The sequence below is a fragment of the Enhydra lutris genome, unplaced genomic scaffold, assembly GCF_002288905.1.
Source record: "Enhydra lutris kenyoni isolate GAN:26980312 unplaced genomic scaffold, ASM228890v2 scaffoldscaffold3, whole genome shotgun sequence".
Classification (NCBI taxonomy): Eukaryota; Metazoa; Chordata; class Mammalia; order Carnivora; family Mustelidae; genus Enhydra; species Enhydra lutris.
The window spans coordinates 57,921,599-57,940,493 of NW_019154087.1; the positions used below are offsets into that span (position 1 = coordinate 57,921,599).

The 18,895-nt window shown below is 35.4% G+C and overlaps 1 protein-coding gene across 4 annotated transcripts in view; it reads right to left on the reverse strand.

The window, feature by feature from the left end:
• The window catches only part of LOC111156516 (SPARC/osteonectin, cwcv and kazal like domains proteoglycan 3), a 476,005-nt gene that overhangs the window by 23,112 nt on the left and 433,998 nt on the right, over positions 1-18,895 (reverse strand). The window lies entirely within an intron of this gene.

The window sequence follows — 18,895 nt, forward strand, 5'->3', positions numbered from 1 at the left end:
GAGAAGAGTATGAGTGCTCAACCATATCCTTTTCCCCTGTATCCCTTATGCAACAAAGCCTTAATTTACAAGGAAAAAGAGGATTGATTACTCTATCACCCTGTGGATGTCAGTAAGGATACACTGTACCCAGAATACTGGAAAAGACAAACAAACAGCTGTCTCTGAATAAGAGGCAGGACAACGTCCTGAGTATAGATCATTAGGGAATACCTGAACTAAAGGAAGGATAGCATTTTTGGGAAGTTCTACCTCTGAGACCCAGGTACACATCACCTACCTAAAGCTATCTCTTACCAAGAATACAAAGGAATGCTCCTACTATCTCGGTGCCAAGTGTTGAAAAACAAGTACCAAAAGTCTACCAATAGTGGAGGGGGAAGATTGTGGTGAAGGACCCTCTTTAAGATTTTGTTGCAAAGGAAAATATGAAGAAGCAAGTAGAGAAAGAGTACAGCAACTCAGCCTCACCATATGCGCAAGGCAACACAAAGGCATCTGAAGCCTTTAGATGCACTGAGGGTAACAATAATAAACCAAAACCAAAACCTAGTTCTATATATGACTAGATTGACTTAATCATCATAATAAAGGCCAAGTTAAAAACACAAAAGAAAGATCTTTATTATTAGGCATAAATACTACTTATATCAGTCCTACTGTCTTATATAATATGTCCAATTTTATGCAAAAAATAGAGACACACAAATGAAAAAGGAAAAAGACTTCTAAAAAATTCCAAGAGACAAAGCACTTAATAGAATCAAACTCAGATATGGCAGATGTAGTAACTATCTGAGAAATAACTCGAAATTAACATGTATAAAGGCAAAATTTGCATTAGAAATATAGATGGAAACAATAAGAAACAAACAGACATGCCAGGAGAAGGGGAAGGAGGAGGGTAAGGAGAAAGAGAAAACAAAGGAAGAGGAAGGGGAGGAGAAAAAGAGGAGAAAAACAGAACATACAAGAGCTGCAGATCATTATTTAACAGTCTAACAAAAAAGTAACTGAAATTGTAGAAGAAGGGAGAGAAAATAGTGTTGAAGAAATATTTCAAGACCTAATGGAGAATTTTCCAAAATTAATTAAATACATTAAATCACAGAGATAAGAATCTTAATTCCAAACAAGGTAAGTACCAACCAAGCAAACAAAGGAAGGAACAAAACCTAAACACATCAGAGTCAAACAGCTCAAGACCAATTAATAAGGAGTGAAATCCTTAAAGCAGCTAGAGGCAAATGGATTTGCATATAGAGAAATGAAGAAAAGAGATTGATGGCAGACTACTAACTGAAATCTTACAAGCCAGAATATGATGGAAAGACATCTGTAATGTGCTGAAAGAAAAAAACAGAGCTCTAGACCAAAAATTCTTTACCCAGAGAAAATATCTTTGAGAAAGGAAGGAGAAATACCTTTAAGCAAACAAAAATGGGAGAAAATTTATTTAAAGCACATGTGTACTATAAGAAATGTTAAGAAAGAAATTCTGTAGGCAGAATACATTTGGTACTAGGCAGAAATTTGGATTGTTAGAAACAAACAAACCAAAAAACCCTGAAGAATTCTGGAAGTATCATAGATGAAGATGCATATGAAATTTGCAATTTTTAATTCAAAAGTTTTAAAAGATAATTAAATGTTTATGTTTACTTGTTTTGTTTTTTAAATTCCACATATAAGTAAAATCATATGGTATTTGTCTTTCTCTGTCTGACTTGTATCACTTAGCATAATACCCTCTAGATCCATCCATGTTGTCACAAATGACAAGATCTCATTTCTTTTAAAATCTGAGTAATATTCTATTATATATGTGTATATAATGCATTCTTTATGCATTCATCTATCAATGGACACTGGATTGTTTACAATTCTTAGCTGGTGTAAATAATGCTGCAATAAACATATGGAATATGCATAGGGAATGCATATATCTTTTCAAATTAGTGTTTTCATTTTCTATATGTAAATACCCAGCAGTGGAAGTACTAGATCATATGGTGTTTCTGTTTTTAATTCTTCAAGGAATCTCCATAGATTTGTTTGTTGTGAAACAAACAAATTAAAAAAAAATACAGATTCTTAAATTGCCAGAGGAGGTGGGTAGGCAGATGGGTGAAATAGATAGAAGGGATTTAGAAGTACAAATTCCACTTATAAAATAAATAAGTCACAGAGATGGAAAGTACAGCAGAGGGACTATAGTAAATAATATTGTAATGTATGTTGACAGATGGTGATGGCACTTATCATGGTGAGAACTAAATAATGTATAGAATTGTTGAATCAATATGGTCTATGCTTGAAACTAATATAGCATGATACATTAATTATACTTCGGTAAAAATAAATATCATGGAATGTCTAAAGTTATTGATATATGTTTGTAGCATATATTAAAGCAAAACATATGTCAAAATAGCACAAAAGATGGGATAAATTCAGAATTGTAAGTACTTCTAATACATATATAAAATGGGAAAATATTATTTGAAGGTAGACTGTGATAAATTAAATTTGTAACTTGTAAATCCTAGTGTAGCCATTAAAAAACTTTCATGAGGAGGTAAAAATAATAAACCAACAGTTGAAATAAAATAAAACCATAAAAATACTTACTTGGTCCAAAATAAAGCATCATAAGAAAGAAAAATGGGCAAAGAAGAGATGGAAAAGAGAAAACACCTAGCAAGAAAGTACATTACAATGAAACCATAGCATTAATTATGTTAAATGTAAGTAAGCATATCAACAAAAATATAAAAAATGTATCAAAATACAAAAATACCCTAGATTCTAACTATATATTGTTCTCAAGCAAACCATTTTAAGTAAAATGGCATAGTAGGTTGAAATTAACAGGCTGGAAAAGTATACCAGGAAAACATTAATGGAAAAAAAGCAAAACTGACAATATTAATATTATATTTGACTTAAGAATAAGAAATGTTACCACAATAGAAAGAGACATTACATAATGATAAATATTTCAATAAGAAGACACAACAACCCTGAATTTATCTGTATCTAAAATGAAGTTTTAAGTTCATGAGAAAAAGACTAACAACTGACTGGAGGAATAGACAAATTCCCAATTTTATCTGGAGACATCAACACTACTCTGTAAATAATTAATAGAACAGGAGGTAAATAGAAAAACAGTAAGGGTATTAAAAAGTCTGAGCAACATTATCAACAAACTTGAAATGATTTATATTGATAAAACACACTAACAAATAATGCAGAACACTAGTTCCTTTCAAATGCATATGAAACATGTTATGAACCATAAAACAGATCATAAAAAATTGAAAGAACTGAAATCATAAAAATTATATCAGAACCTAACAAAATCATAACAGAAATGAATAACAGAAAGAACCAACAAAAAATATACAGGGAACTTAATTAAAAAATAAATATGTAAGCATGGATTAAATAATTGCATGGATTAAATAATTACAAAGATAATTATTTTAATTCAGTAAGGAAACATGATTACCAGAATCTTGTCTCACATGAAGGAATTGTGGATAGCTTTCAATAAATAGATTTAAATGCAAAAATATATACATTAGAAGATATCCAGGGCAATTTTTTTTTTTTTTTTAAGATTTTATTTATTTATTTGACAGAGAGAGATCACAAGTAGACGGAGAGGCAGGCAGGGAGAGAGAGAGAGAGAGAGGGAAGCAGGCTCCCTGCTGAGCAGAGAGCCCGATGCGGGACTCGATCCCAGGACCCTGAGACCATGACCTGAGCCGAAGGCAGCGGCTTAACCCACTGAGCCAACCAGGCGCCCAATTTTTTTTTTTTTTATGAGAGAACTTTCTTAAGGAACACAAACTAAGAACTCTGAAATCAAAATAGAGAAGATGTAGTGAGAAAATACTTGCAATACAATAAAGGATTAAAAAGTTAATAGTGGGTGCATAGTAATAAAATCATGTTGTTGTATACTATATATTATATGATCTCATTTTTATCAAAAATTTATGATCTCATTTAGATAAAAAATATGTGAATATATGTTGTATGAGAATAAAGTAGGGGATTGAAAAACCAAATATATCAAGCTCTAACAATTTTTTACCTTGTGATGAGAGGAATGGATTGGGTTGACAAAAGGATATTAACTTTCTCAAACATACCTTCACAAATCATTTAAAAAATCATCATGTATTGTAAGTATAATTAAAATTTATAATATATAACAGTGAAAGAAATAGAAAACAACAATGTTGTATATACGTTTCCTTCATATCTATGATATGTTAAAATAATTTAACACTCAATGTCTCAAAGGAATCATCATAAAATTATTATTTTTATTGGCTAGCATATGGTCCAGGGGCTGCTGTGGTGTATAGAACCATTCATTTCCACATTAAATAATCCTAGAGAGTTATGCTTTTGAACAATTTTATTTCCTTTTTATTTATACTTTCCCCCTTTTTTTTAGCTATCACATCCTGATGCTTCTAAGACACCTATTATGCACACATTCCAAGTATTTGAGTGTTTCTCAACTGGCACTGGAGTAAAATTCAGTAGAAGTAATGCTTATATTATAAAAAACTGAATGTATATGAACTTTTTGTATTTATATTGAGTTTTATTTTTCTGTACAGTTTTTTGTTTTTTTTTTTAGATCTCTTCGTTGTAGTCTTTTTGGGAAGAAGGTGTTTCATTTTTTACTTGGCTCTAATAGTTCAAATTACTTGTTAAATATGCTCTGAAAACCCAACATAATTATATTCTGAAATGAAAGTATTCATTTTGTTGAAACGAAATGTAATACACTTGACAACATTTCACTTACCCTGTATGAAGCAACTGCCTGTTAATAATTCCAAAATTTCCAATGCTAATTGTAATTCCTTCGGGTACATAGTTTCTAAAGACTAGAGGCTCACCAAAAAGTTTTGTGCTTAACAAGTCCAACTGGAATATTTTCCAGGACACAATTGTAACAAAATGATTATATTATAATATTCATTCACTCAGCATCTTTATTTTATAGTTATAGTTTTAATTTATATAAAATTACATTGATTTGGCTAAATAGGAAATAAATTTCTATAAAATTATAATATCTAAATATTGAAATAATACCACAGTAATACCAAAGTATAAAATCAAATTCTATGTATTGTTTCTAACAAATTAAAGAACAAAATACCAGATGTCTCAATAATTAGGAAAAAAAAATAAGCCATGATCTGGATCTTTCATTATTACTTGAAATAGAAGAAAATTTATCTACTAACTTTACAAATCTTTGTTTTCAAAAGATAAAGTTCCAGGCTGTACCTAAAAATCTCCTAATTGCATTAATGTGGGCATTGTTTTTAAGTCATCTGATTTCAAATTCAATCTTATTCTCAATGTGAAGATAGCATGACACAAAGTGAGCAATGTCTCAGTAAGAAATTAAGACGTATTCATTGACCCTGGGGGTTTAAGTAATTTTATCATTTTCTCTGAGGAGAGCATTTGGTACCTAGGAAAGAAAAAAAAAAAAAGAGAGACACAGAGAGACATTATCTTACTCTCAGTTAAGCTGTTAATCTGAGGTTTTTGCGTATGATTCTGATGTCCTGATGCTTTCCAAATTGACAAAAATAAAATTAATACAATGTCTCTTTCAAAGAAGGATGCCCCCTCACACACATACTCAACTGGCATCATATTAAAAACAAACAAACAAAAGTAAAAACAAAACTGTGTGCAGTAATTCTGTTCTTAAATTTTTGGAGATTTAAATAATAAAATATAGCCAGTATACAGATTACATTGTGTACAACATATACTTATTGAAAAAAGACTCAAACAAGTGTATTAATGGTATAAAAATAACAGAATCAGAGGCCAAATAGCTTGATTTCCTTCACCTTCTCATCATAAAATACATTTTAAGTTTTTACCATCTTAGTTGCTTTTCTATAATTGCTCATTGGACAGTGATAGCTCTAAAACAGAGCCAAACAAAACATACCAAAGAAACTTTTTTTTTTTTTTTTGGTCTCCATACCAATCATGGAACCCCGTGTGGGGGTTGAACTCCCAACTATGAGATTGAGACCTGAGGTGAGATCAAGAGTCTGGGGCTTAACAAACTGAGTCACCCAGGTGCCCCAGGAAATTTGATTTTGTATGTAAAGTAGACATAGGTTGTTAAAAAATAATGGCAAATTTATGAGCTTGCTTAATTTCCTAAAAAGCTATAACATCATTGATCTTCTTTGTCAACTGAAAACATTTCACTATGAAATATTTACACAAGATTCAGATAAACAATCAATTCTTCTTTGGGAATGGTTATACTATTTCATGTAATGGTAATAAAATTTGGTCAGTTAAAAACTCAAGTGAGTATCCTATTATGTTGGAGAATTGAGAACAACTACTAAAATAACCCCTAGGAAAAAACCTACTATTTTTCACCATACCATAAAATATTTCTGACTGTGTAATAAGATGTTTAACATAAAAAATAGACCCTATTAATTTGATGGCTAGTGTATGAAGCTAGCAAGTTTCGCCCTTTTTATGAAGCCATAGTGCACATTCAAAGCTCATTGCCTTATAAAAAGAAGTAGAAAATCTTCCCATTTAAGTTTCATCAAATCTTGACTCTTTAAGTTAAATCCTCCTCCTATCAAAGATTTGTCCTTCTGGAACCTGTGTGTCATTCAGCAATGAGAAAGCAGCTACAGTCTACTTTATTAGTCTTAGTAAATGAGTTAATATTATCTGCCAGGGCCATTTCCAGTAGCTGGAGACTCCACAGTAGAAAATTCCTGGCCTCAATGAACTTACACTTTATTTGGAATAAATGTATTTGCTATAAAGAAAGGCAAAGAAGCGTAACACTCAGGCAAATGCTCATTCTGGTGCTATGATTTCAAAAGTGGTAGAAGGGAGAACCTCTGATGCCAGATATTCAAGCAACAAGCAGAATGAAGTGAGAGAGTACAGATAACAGGGTGAAGTATTCTTGAACTCCCCAAAAAACAGCAAGTATGAAGCAAGTATCTCTATTATGAGGAACTGCATTAATCAAAAATCCCATAATACCTCCTAGAACCCACAGAGAGGTCAGCAGGCAATTGTTAAGCTACAAGAGCAATTTGTACTAATTGTATTTAGCAATCTGGCTTTAGAATAGGAAAGAAAAATAAGCTAGAAAACATATTACATATTCTGCATTCAGCTTCAGGATCATTAGCAGCTCTGTAGTTCATATATAATGAGGCTGGGTTATAAGACTACAATAAAGGAAAACACAAGATATTGTGGCTTAATTTATATTTTTTGCTCATTACAACACAGTAGAAAGATTAAATAGATAAAAGTTTTGCATTACTTGGGAAAAGAAAATAATTTAGACTATTAAAGTAGGCAGAGTAACATATATATAAAAATAGATAATTAAATATGAGTAAAAATGGGTAAAGTAGTGAATTTTCAGATGATTTTTATTGTTGACCCTTTGAGAATATTTTTTTTTTAATTCCAAAATTGGTAATTTTATTTGGTTCAACCTAACATATGCATTCATGTTCACTGATGTTTGATAAAGACTGGCTCTTCTTCTTTTTTTTTTTTTCCCCAAAGATTGTATTTATTTATTTGACACAGAGAGAAAGAGAGCAAAAGTCAGAGGAGCATCAGAGGGAGAGGGAGAAGCAGGCTCCTGGTTGACAAAGGAGCCTAATGTGGGGCTGGATCCCAGGACTCTGGGATGATGAATTGAGCTGAAGGAAGATGCTTAACCAACTGAGCCACCCAAGTGCCCCAGCATTAGCTCTTCTTTTAGACAATATTAGAGGCAGATTTTTCTGTATTGTTCCTATGAGCCTTTATTGCTCTATGTTTCTGGCTGGAAGTAGCACATATCTAAGGCTTTGTATGAAGTGAGTAGAATGTTGAATTTTTCAGATTATATAAAGATAGAAAATACTGGCAAAGAAGACATGTGCTATGATCTCTTCTCCACTCTCTTCCTGCTTGCCAACTAGTTCTGTGCCAACTCAGACTTACCTCTTGAACTCATTTATTAAGTTTTTACTGTATGTTGGTCTACAAGTTAAATCAAGCAGATTCAGTTTTTGAGAATTATTTTATTAGAAACTACATATTCTGGTCACAAATATTCTAATAACATAGAAAGTAAACTGATATTTAAAGATAGTAAAATACAAAGTGACCATTTCTGTGAAAATTACATCAATTTAAATGTTACTAGAGATACGGATCCATTAAAAGACAAAAATTTCTATCTCAAAGGTAATACATTAAACAAAAATATTGGTATTTAAGTATTCTTCTTTCACAAACAGAAAAATATGCATTGTGGGTCTTTCTTATATATTTTCCTTAGCATTCCTATTTTGATATTTAAATACAAGAATTTTTCTCTAAATTGTTTCTCACAATTGGTACTCTTTTTATATTACATTTGAAGTTGGTTGATTAAGCATAAAAGGTGTTCTGACCACCCAAGTGCAGCAAGTTTTTTCTCCATGATTAATTTCAATCCATTAACACTCTCCACAGTCAAATGAGTGTTGGAGTCTAAAGACAAATGGGTACAAATTGTTATAGAGCTCTTTCTCCCCATGGGCTAGGTGGGTGATGGAGAACAACAGAATGTGGATCAAGGGTGGAGAATAGGAAGTGAGAGACCCTAAAAAGAGCCTGACTCACAGAAAACCACAGACTCCTGGGGTAAAGGCCAATATCAATTCACTATATTGGGAGCTAGTTTTCATAAAGTAGGCCAGGACAGTCTAAGAGATACACGAATAAAGTAATTTCTTCCATGGCTGAAACCAGTGGCCTTCCTGATGCTTTGAGGCAAAGTCAATATAAGACTGTTTTCTATCTCATGTAGGACTATTGTCAATAAAGGGATGTCACCAAATGGACTGGGGTTCAGTGAATAAACAAAGGGAAAGCACCACATATCTAAAGGGCTCAAGTAGCCAGAAAAAGAAAACTCAATTTCATGTTGAGTTGAATAAATAAGAGAAGAAATGGTCTACTTAAATTTAACAATATTGAGAGTAGGGGCATGATGGCAGAGAAGTAGGAGACCTTGTTTCAACCAGTCCCCTAAAGTGAGCTAATTATCTACCAGAACACCCATGAAATCAGCCTGAGATGTAGGATTATACAGTTCTGGATCTCTATGGGGGCAGAAGACTCCAGTGAAGAGGTAAAGCAGAGTGGGAATGATCAGATTGATATCAGAGGATAAACAGAATGGGGAGGGAGCCACCAGAAGGATCCATTGGAAAGTAATACCCCAATACAAGAGTGCCCTGTGATTGGGGACCAGCATTAACTTGGAGTCTGGTTAAAAACACTCAAAAAGAGCACAAGAACTTAAGGGGCAACTGGTGGAATCGGGAGGTCACGGGCACAGGCCTAAGCCCATGGACCCAGGATGGCCACTGCCAGCAACCAACTGTGCCAGAGAGAGTGGGGCTGAGCCCTGAGGGGTGCTGGCTTGCATCATGGCTCAGCTGGGCATACTCCCGCCCCACATGAGGGAGTCTGGTGATGGAATCAGCCTGTGCTTATCTAGAACTTTTGAGCACCGCGTGGCTGGGGTCTGACCCACTTCTTGCCAGCCCTGAGAAAGCTCCATCCAGGAGCTATCTGGTGGTACCTAGGACAGGCCAAGGGTCTGGACTCTCCCAGCCTCAGTGCAATCACCCACAGAGCAACCTGAAGTCTGCAGTCCCAGCAAAGGCAGCCACCAGAAGTGGCCTTCCTGGGCCAATATCACTCATGGTTTTGGCTTGGGGGTGCAGAGAAAAGTGGGTGCTTTGGGTGACCCCTGAGACAGTGACTGTGGACGTGCTCTGCCTGTGGGAGGTTGCATGGCTCGGTGGAGTTTGCAGAGGGGGATCTGTGTGCTCTGGACCACCCAGAGGGGAGCAGACTGAGGCTTCTCTCTGAGGCAGAGGTCTGGGTACAGTTTGCTTTCCTCTAAACCTCCAAAAAGCTGCAAAAAGCAACTAAAGAAAAACAAAACAAAACAAAACCTCCAGAGAACAAAAGCCTAAAAAACTGGTTTCCACAGGGCCCAGCCCCTTGATAGGGGGCAGGAGGACTCAACCCAAGCAAGACTGCCTGAAAAACAATGTGGCAGGCCCCTCCCCAGAAAGCCAGCTAAAAGAATGAGAGGACAACCATCACAGTGTCCCCATAAAACTGTAAAACCCCAATGTCAGGGGAAAACAATATATTAAGCTCCCAGTATTGCCCTAAAACCTGTATATTTCATAGATACAACTTCTACTTTTAATTTGTTCTCAGTATTCTTGTTTTAATTTTTTAACCTACTTATCATTACAACTAGAGATTTAATATAACATATTCCGTAATAACCTATTAACTTGAACTCTTTTCATACATATACCTGTGTTTTGTTTTGCTTTCCTATTTTTTTAATATACATATATATATAAGCTTCAAGATAATCATCTTTCTCTAATCAATACTATCCCTATATATAAACCAGTTTTAATCTCCTTTATCTCTGGAAAGTTGAGTCCACAAAGATATCCTTTAACAAAGATATCAAGATACACCCAGGAAGAATCAAAATAACCTCCCTCGCCCACATTGAGGATTTAGAACCAGCCTCCCATCTTTTCCCTCTGTCAGTGTTTTTCTGTATTTGTTTCTGTTCTGGTATTATATAAATCTTATCCTTGGGATTCATTTTGGCTGGGTTCTTTTTTTTTTCCCTTGTCATTTACTTTTATTTGTCTTTTTGTTTGTCCATTTTTGTTTGTACACCTTATTAATCTTACCTTTGGGGCCCATTCTGGTTGGGTCTTCTCTTTTTTTACGGCCTCTCTTTCTCTCTCTCTTTTTTTTCTTTTTTCTTTCTTTTTTGGTGGTGACTTCCGATTGCTCAGAAGCATTCCAGGGTGCACCTTGCCTGGATCGTGGTTGATATATTCAGCTACACATCCCCTCAACCACGTCTCATCAAAATGACTAAGAGAAGGGACGCCTAACAGAGGAAAAATTCAGAGACTGTGCCTGTTCCATCAGAGCTATTGGATATGGACCTAAACAGTATGTCAGAAAGGGAATTCAGGGTGACAATTACCCAAGCAATGGCTAGGTTGGAGAAAACCATTAATGACAACATGGAATTGATTAGGGAAGAAGTGAAAGCTGCCCAGGAAGAAGTTTAAAATGCTATCAATGAGATCCAATCTAATCTAAATTCTCTAACAGCTAGGGTAACCAAGGCAGAAGATAGAATTAGTGATCTAGAGGACAAACTGATAGAGAAAAAGGATCAGGAGGAGGCCAGGAACAAACAGTTTAGAAGCCATGAAAACAGAATTAAGGAAATAAATGATGCCATGAAATGTTCCAGTGTCAGAATTATTGGGATCTCTGAGGAGGAGGAGAAAGAAAGAAGATTAGAAGATATAGTTGAATGAATTCTCCATGAAAATTTTCCCAATCTGGGGAATGGAACCAGTGTTCCTGTCCTAGAGGCAAAAAGATCACCCCCAAGATCAACAAATCTAGAAAGATTTCCAGACACTAGATTGTGAAACTGATGAATCATAATTTAATTTTTTATTTTTTTAAGATTTTTATTTATTTATTTGACAGACAGAGATCACAAGTAGGCAGAGAGGCAGGCAGAGACAGAGGAGGAAGCAGGCTCCCTGCTGAGCAGATCCCAGGACCCTAGGATCATGACCTGAGCTGAAAGCAGAGGCTTTAACCCCCTGAGCCACCCAGGCGCCCCATGAATCATAACTTTAGACAAGAGCTCTTCAGAGCAGCTAGGGGGAAGAGATTCCTTATGTACAGAGGAAGGTTCATCAGAATAATGTCAGACCTGTCCACAGAAACCTGAAAGCCAGAAAGGGCTGGCAAGACGTATTCAGGGCATTAAATGAGAAGAACATGCAACCAAGAATACTTTATCCAGCAAGGCTGACATTCAAAATGGATGGAGAGATAAAGAGCTTCCAAGACCAGCAAGGTTTTAAAGAGTATGTGAACACCAAGTCAGCACTACAAGAAATATTAAGGGGGGTTCTATAAAAGAAGAAAGAACCCAAGAATGTCATATAACAAATATTTACAGAGACAATCTATAGAAACGAGGGCTTCACAGGCAACATGATGTCAATAAAAAGGTATCTTTCAATAATCACTCTCAATGTGAATGGCCTAAACACTCCCATAAAATAGCGCAGGGTTGCAGATGGGATAAAACTACTGGACCCATCCATAAGTTGTCTACAAGAGACCCATTTTCAACCTAAGGATACTGAAAGTGAAGGGATGGAGAAGCATCTTTCATGCCAATGGGCCTCAAAGGAAAGCTGGGCTAACAATTCTCATATCAGATAAATTGGATTTTAAACTAAAGACTGTAGTCAGAGATAAAGAAAAAGACTACATCATTCTTAAAGGGCCTATCCACCAAGAAGATCTAACAATTGTAAATATTTATGCCCCCCAATACGGGAGCAGTTAACTACATAAGACAACTGTTAATCAAGATAAAGAGTCATATTGATATGAATACATTAATAGTAGATTAATAGACCTTAACATGCCTCTCTCAGTAATAGACAGATCATCCAAGCAGAAAATCAATAAAGAAACAAGAGCATTGAATGACACATTGGACCAGATGGACCTCATAGATATATACAGAACATTCCACCCTAAAACAACAAAATATTCATTCTTCTCAAGCATACATGGAATTTTCTCCAGAACAGACAACATACTGGGTCATAAAGCAGGGCTCAACTGATACCAAAAGATTAATATTCCCTGCATATTCTCAGACCACAATGCTTTGAAACAGGAACTTAACCACAAGAAAAAGTTTAGAAGGAATTCAAACACTTGGAAGCTAAAGACCACCCTGCTTAAGAATGTTTGGATCAACCAGGAAATCAAAGAAGAACTTAAACAATTCTTGGAAATCAATGAGAATGAAGACACTTCAGTCCAAAACCTATGGGATACAGCAAAGGCTGTCCTAAGGGGGAATTACATAGCCATCTCAGCCACCCTCAAAAAAATTGAAAAAAATCCAGAATATACCAGCTCTCTTTACACCTTAAAGAACAGGAGAATCAACAATAAATTAAGCCAACCCCACACACAAGAAGGGAAATAATGAAGATTAGAGCAGAGATCAATGAGATAGAAACTAGAGATACAGTAGAACACATCAATGAAACTAGAAGCTGTTTTTTTTTTGAAAGAATCAGTAAGATCAATAAATTATGGGCCAAACTAATCCAAAAGAAAAGAGAGAGAACCCAAATTAATAAAATTATGAATGAAGGGGCACCTGTGTGGCTCAGTGGGTTAAAGCTTCTGCCTTCAGATCAGGTCATGATCCCAGGGTCCTGGGATAGAGCCCCGCATCGGGCTCTCTGCTCAGCAGGGAGTCTGCTTCCCTTCTTCTCTCTCTGCCTGCCTCTCTGCCTACCTGTGATCTCTGTCTGTCAAATAAATAAATAAAATCTTTTAAAAAAATTATGAATGAAAAGGGAGAGATCATAATGAACACCAAAGTAATAGAAACAATCATCAGAAATTATTATCAACAGGTATATGCCAATAAGTTAAGCAACCTAGATGAAATGGATGCATTCCTAGAAACTTATAAACTTCCAAAACTGAATCAGGAAGAAATTGACAACTTGAATAGACCAATATCTAGTAATGAGATTGAAGCAGTGATCAAAAAACCTCCCCAAAAACAAGAGCCCAGGACCTGACAGATTCCCTGGAGAATTCTACCAAACATTCAAAGAAGAAATGATACCTATTCTCCTGAAGCTGTTTCAAAAAATAGAAACTGAAGGAAAACTTCCAGACTCACTTTATGAAGCCAGCATTACTCTGATCCTCAAACTAGGCAAAGACTCCACCAAAAAGGAGAATTTCAGACTAATATCCCTGATGAATATGGATACCAAGATTCTCAACAAGATTCTAGCAAATAGGATCCAATAGTACATTAAAAATATTACCCATCATGACCAGGTGGTATTTATCCATGGAATGGAAGGGTGGTTCAACATTCACAAATCAATCAACATGACAGAATGAATCGATAAGAGAATAGAGAAGAACCACATGCTCCTCTCAATTGATGCAGAAAAAGCATTTGGCAAGATACAGCATCCATTCCCGATTAAAAAGTTTCAAAATATAGGGATAGAGGGAACATTCCTCCACTTCATAAAATCTATCTATGAAAAACCCACAGCAAATATCATGCTCAATGGGGAAAAGCTGACTGCTTTTCCTTTGAGATCAGGAACATGATAAAGATACCCACTCTTGCCACTCTTGTTCACCATAGTACTAGAAGTTCTAACAAGAGCAACCAGACAACAAAAGAAACAAAAGGTATTCATATTGGCAATGAAGAAGTCAAACTCTCTCTATTCGTAGATGACATGATACTTTATATAGAAAACCCAAACGACTCCACCCCCAAACTACTAGAACTCATACAGCAATTCAGTAATGTGGCAGGATACAAAATCATTGCACAGAAATCAGTTGCTTTCTTATACACTAACAATGAAAATACAGAAAGGGAAATTAGAGAATTGATTCCATTTACTATAGCACCAAGAACCATAAGATACATGGGAATAAACCTAACCAACGAGGTAAAGGATCTGTATTCGAGGAACTACAGAACACTCATGAGAGAAATTGAAAAAGACACAAAAAGATGGAAGAGACTTCCATGCTATGGATCGGAAGAATAAACATTGTTAAAATGTCTATACTGCCTAGAACAATCTCTACGTTCAGTGCCATCCCAATCAAAATTCCACTGGCATTTTTCAAAGAGCTGGAACAAACAATCCCAAAATTTGTATGGAACCAGAAGAGACCCTGAATTGCTAAGGAAATGTTGAAAAAGAAAAACAAAACTGGGGGCATCACATTGCCTGATTCCAAGCTTTACTACAAAGCTGTGATCACCAAGACAGCATGGTACTGGCACAAAAACAGACACATAGACCAGTGAAACAGAGTAGAGAGCTCGGATATGGACCCTCAACTCTATGGTCAAATGATCTTCGACAAAGCAGGAAAAACATATACAGTAGAAAAAAGACAGTCTCTTCAATAAATGGTGCTGGGCAAATTGGACAGCTATGTGTAGAAGAATGAAACTTGACCATTCTCTTACACCATACAAAAAGATAAACTCAAAATGGATAAAAGACCTCAACATGAGGAAGGAATCTATCAAAATCCTAGAGGAGAACATAGGAAGTAACCTCTCTGACATTGGCCACAGCAACTTCTTTCAAGATATGTCTCCAAAGGCAAAGGAAACAAAAGTGAAAATAAACTTTTGGGACTTCATCAAGATCAAAAGCTTCTGCACAGCAAAGGAAACAGTCAAGAAAACAAAGAGGCAACCCACGGAATGGGAGAAGATATTTGCAAATGACACTACAAAGGGCTGATATCCAAGATCTATAAAGAACTCCTGAAACTCAACACACACAAAACAGATAATCACATAAAAAAATGGGCAGAAGACATTAACAAACACTTCTCCAAAGAAGACATACAAATGGCTAACAGACACATGAAAAAATGTCCATCATCATTAGCCATCAGGGAGATTCAAAGCAAAACCACATTGAGATACCACCTTACACCCATTAGAATGGCCAAAATTAACAAGACCATCAACAACTTGTGTTGGAGAGGATGTGGAGAAAGAGGAATCCTCTTATACTGTTGGTGGGAATGCAAGTTGGTGCAGCCTCTTTGGAAAACAGTGTGGAGATTCCTCAAAAAATTAAAAATAGAGCTACTCTAGGACCCTGCAATTGCACTACTGGGTATTTATCCCAAAGATATAGATGTAATGAAAGAAAGGGCCATCTGTACTCCAATGTTCATAGCAGCAATGGCCACAGTGGCCAAACTGTGGAAAAAACCAAGATGCCCTTCAACAGACGAATGGATAAAGAAGATATGGTCCATGTATACAATGGAGTATTATGCCTCCATCGGAAAGGATGAATACCCAACTTCTGTATCAACATGGATGGGACTGGAGAGATTATGCTGAGTGAAATAAGTCAGCTGAGAGAGTCAATTATCATAGGGTTTTACTTGCTTGTGGAGCATAAGGAATAACATAGAAGACATTGGGAGGTGGAGAGAAGTAAGTTGGGGGATATCAGAGTGGGAGACAAACCATGAAAGAATGTGGACTCTGAGAAACAAACTGAGGGTTTGGGACTGAGGGGCAAGTGGGGGTTGGGTGAGCCTGGTGGTGGGTATTATGGAGGGTGCATATTGCATGGATCCCTGTGTGTGGTGCATAAACAATGAATTTTGGAACACTGAAAAGAAATTTTAAAAAAAGAATGAAAAAAAATATTTAAGAGTATACAGATAAAAAATGTACAAAAATACTTTCTAGACTTAAAAACATAATTTCCCAGACCAGTAATTCTATGGGTGAATTGTAGAGAATTGCCACTGTGAAGCATCAAATTAGTGGTCTAGACAATTAAGTGCAAGGAATGTATCAAAACACAGACCAAATATATAGAAGGTTGGAAATTATGAGGAAATAAGAGGCTTAATTGTCTCATATTCTTGCCTGGTAGACAAATGAGTCATTTATACTTAGAAATAAAGTTTGACCAAGTGCTCCCAGTTGTCCATTACTTAGTCACTGAACTTTGACTTGACCAAACTTTAGCCATGCTTTTCTCCTCCTCTAGACTCCTAAACTTTGGCTTTTTCATATGTTTGAGCAAGGACAAAAGCACTCAGATGCACAAAATCCCTCCTTAATTGATGTTCTGAGAATCTGCTGAGCACATAAATATTATTTCCTGTTAAAGTGCCCAAATTTGCTACCTGCTTACCCCACACATTTGGCCTCCTCATCCACAAAAGCATTGCTGGTCCTTCTTACTCTTTTCTATAAAAGAAAGACTTCTGCCAAGAGAGATAGTTTGACTTCTTCCCTGCCAATTTGGATGTCTTTTATTTCATTTTGTTTTCTGATTGTTGAGGCTAGGATTTCTAGTACTATGTCAAACAACAGTGATGAAAATGGACATCCCTGCCATGTTCCTAACATTAAGGGAAAAGCTCTCAGTTTTTCCCCAGTGAGCATGATATTATCTGTGGGTTTTTATATATGGTCTTCATGATGTTGAGCTATGTTCTGTCTATTCATATTTTCTTGAGGATTTTTATCAAGAAAGATGCTGTATTTTGTCAAATGTTTTTTCTGCATCTATTGAGAGGTTTTTATGGTTCTTATCCTTTCATTTATTAATGTGGTGTATCACATCAATTGGTCTGCAGATATTAAACCACCCTGCAGCCCAGAAATAAATCCCACTTGGTTATGGTGAATAAACCTTTTAATGTACTGTTGGATTCGATTAGATAGTATCCTGATGAGAATTTTTGTATCCATGTTCACCATGGATACAAAAAAAAGGAGAGATATTGGTCTGTAATTCTTGTTAGTGGGGTCTTTGTCTGGTTTTGGAATCAAGGTAAAGCTAGCCTCATAGAATGAATTTGGAAGTGTTTCTTCCATTTCTTTTTTTTTTTTTTTGGAACAGTTTCAGTAGAATGATTATTTGTTCCTTTTTATTTTATTTTATTTTTAATTTTTTTTATTTAAATTCAATTTAGTTAACATATAGTGTATTATTAGTTTCAGGGGTAGAATTTAGGGATTCATTAATTACATATTAACACCCAGTGCTTATTACATCAAATGCTCTCTGTAATGCCCATCACCCAATTACCCCATCACCCTATCCACCTCCACTCTAACAACCCTCAATTTGTTTCCTATAGTTAAGAGTCTCTTATGTTTTGCCTCCTTCTCTGTTTTTATCTTATTTTACTTGTCCTTATCTTTCCCTATGGCCATGTGTATTGTTTCTTAAATTCCATGAGTGAAATCATACAGTATTTATCTTTCTCTGACTGACTTATTTCACTTAGCATAGTATCCTCTAGTTCCATCCACCTTGTTGCAAATGGCAATTTTTCATTTTTTGATGGCTGAGTAATATTCCATTTTGTGTGTGTGTGTGTGTGTGTGTGTGTGTGTGTTTATCAAGTCTTCTTTATCCATTCATCTGTTAATGGACATCTGGACTCTTTCCACAGTTTGGCTGTTGTGGACATTGCTGCTATAAATATTAGGGTGCATGTGCCCCTTTGAGTCACTATTTTTTTTTCCTTTGGATAAATATCTAATAGTGCAGTTGTTGGATCATAGGGTAGCTCTATTTTTATCTTTTTGAGGAACCTCCATATTGTTTTCCACAGTCGCTCATATTAATTCTTAAATGTTTGGTAGAATCCCACAAGAAAGCCATCCAGCCATGGACTCTTGTTTGTTAGGGGATTTTTGATTACTGATTCTATTTCTTTGCTTGTCATGGGTCTGTTCAGATTTTCTATTTCTTCCTGCTTCACTTTTGGTAGTTTATGTTTCTAGGAATTTTTCTGTTTCTTCCAGATTGCCTAATTTGTTGGCATATACTTGCTCATAATATTCTATTTTAATTATTTGTATTTCTGTGGTGTTGGTTGTGATCTCTCCTGTTTCATTCATGATTTTATTTATTTGGATCCCTTCTCTTTTATTTTTGATAACTCTGGCCAGGGGTTTATCAATTTTGTTAATTCTTTCAAAAAAAACAGCTTCAAATTACATAGATGTGTTCTAAAATTTGTTCTTTTTTCTGTATCATTTATTTCCACTCTAATCTTTATTATTTCCCTTCTCTTGCTGGATTTAGGACTTATTTGATGTTCT